The 2,131-nt window shown below is 38.8% G+C and overlaps 1 pseudogene; it reads left to right on the top strand.

The window, feature by feature from the left end:
* The first annotated feature begins 1,666 nt into the window (after nt 1–1,666).
* Nucleotides 1,667–2,006, top strand: LOC102246988 (annotated as a pseudogene).
* The last annotated feature ends 125 nt before the right edge of the window (nt 2,007–2,131 follow it).

Raw genomic sequence — 2,131 nt, 5'->3', positions numbered from 1 at the left:
ACTAAAGATATAGTTTTTAGTTCAATTTTTGGTTGCTCTTGGAAAACTACGGATGGATGACTGAAGGACTAATAAAATTAGACGAATAATATCATATTTGTTGAAAACTTAAATATGAAAAAGTCAATAATTTCATAAAATGCATAAAGCTTAAGTGATTTCTATTTAAGATGAATCCTTATGATTTGTTGCTTACCTTTTTTTAAGCTCTGTTTCCTAGATTAGTAAATAGAGAGGATTCTCCTTTTCAAGATAATTAGAAGAATTATAATTTATATACATCAAGTTACTCACCCAGAAGAAGCACTAAAAATTAACAGCGAATTCTCTCTGAATATTGACATTGTTCTCTGAAAAGCACCCAGCCTATTACAGAGGGCACTAGACTGTTGCATTGTGCCACAGGTGAGTTTCGTCTTAAGTGAAGTCTTCCTTACCTATTGGTTCCTGCTCCTAACCCATTCCAGTTATGATGAATTCCTTCCTGCCCTGGTTTCCCATGACACTTCATGCATCCTTTCAGGACAGCAAGCCTGTGCCTACTGTAGCCAGACAGCCCAATTATTATAGTAAAAATTTGTTCCCCACATACTCAGGTAGGTCTCCAACATAGTGACTGTGTCTTACCCTATTTCTCCTCACATAGTTTCCTAGCAGTGATGTAACGAATGAATAAATGAATGCATAAATGCATGACTGGTAATGATCCATTTGGGACTTTCAGGGTAAAACAACTTTGAACAGGGACTAATGTGGGAACTACAGAACAGATATTCATAAGCCATAGGCAGAAGGCCACACAGACAAATAAATGAAACAATGACTTTCAGATATTGGACAAAAGCAATGGAAGACTGTGATTGCTGAGAAAAGTAACACAAATGATATAAGCCCTACAAATCCCCCAGATTACCTCCGGAGGCAGTTTGTAGGCTACAGCTCAAGGAAAGAAGAGCCCAGAGCCTAGAGGACACAGCTAAGAAGAGAGAAATCCAAGTATGACTAGAATTTGGGGGCACAGTATTAGAGAGGAGGGAGCTGCACAGCATCAGAGATGAGAGAGAGAGCTCTGGAGATCTGCAGATCTAGTTGAGTACTTACCTGCACAGACATGAGAAGAAACCCACCAAGGCTGGGGGAAGATCGCCAGAAAACAGGAGACAGAAAATTCCTCATTCAAAGCTTAGAATAGTTTGTGTTCCCACCAGTCAGAATGGAAAGATACTGACTAGAATCCTCAGAAGGACATTGCCTCAGAATAGGAGTTAAATTATCCTCAGACTGAATGTTGCTCTGAAGTGGCAATAAGTAAAGCTTAAAATCAGTTTCAGCAGGATCAAATTGATTTTAAGTAACTTAATTGGGTGCCAGAAAAAACTCCAACACTATTTAAAGATATAAAAAAAAATCCGTACCAAACAGTTTAAAACTCAAAGTAAAGCAGAAATATAGGATTTGTGATCAGGAAAGTAATTAATAACGACAGAAAAACCCAAAGGTGATAAAATTAGCAGACAAGGACATAAAGACAGGTCTTATAAAGAAACTGCATGTTCAAAGAAGATAAATGAGGCATAATCATAATGAAGAGATAAATAAAAGATATAAAAAATATTCTAAGTTAAACTTTCAGAAATGTTTAAAATAAAAATACATTGTGGGGGGAGGGGGAGGCCGCCCGGCAAGATGGCGCCGTCTGCATTGCTGCGGCCCTTCTCCCGGCTGCTGGCCCAGGCCAGGCTCCCGAGCGGCTTGTCAGTGGGTCCAAGTTCTATGTTAGGGAGCCGCTACACGACAAGCCTGATTGGCTGAAAGTGGGGCTAACCTTGGGCACGACCGTCTTCTTGTGGGTCTATCTCATCAAACAACATAATGAAGATGTATTAGAATATAAAAGAAGAAATGGGTTGGAATAAACTGTTTAAATGCTAATACTGTATGTTCCAGATAGAGTTGAAAGCAGTTGAGTTGTAAGCGAGAGAGAAAAGTTATATGTGAATCTATGTAATCAGTCTCAGCAAAGTGGGAATAGAAGGATCATTCCTCAACATAATAAAAGCCATATATAACAAACCCACAGCCAACATCATACTCAATGGGCAAAAACTAAAACCATTTCCCCTAAGAACAG

The sequence above is a fragment of the Myotis brandtii genome, unplaced genomic scaffold (assembly GCF_000412655.1).
Source record: "Myotis brandtii unplaced genomic scaffold, ASM41265v1 scaffold1043, whole genome shotgun sequence".
Classification (NCBI taxonomy): Eukaryota; Metazoa; Chordata; class Mammalia; order Chiroptera; family Vespertilionidae; genus Myotis; species Myotis brandtii.
Note: the sequence above shows the minus strand (reverse complement) of the source record. Positions and strands in the feature narration are given on the sequence as shown.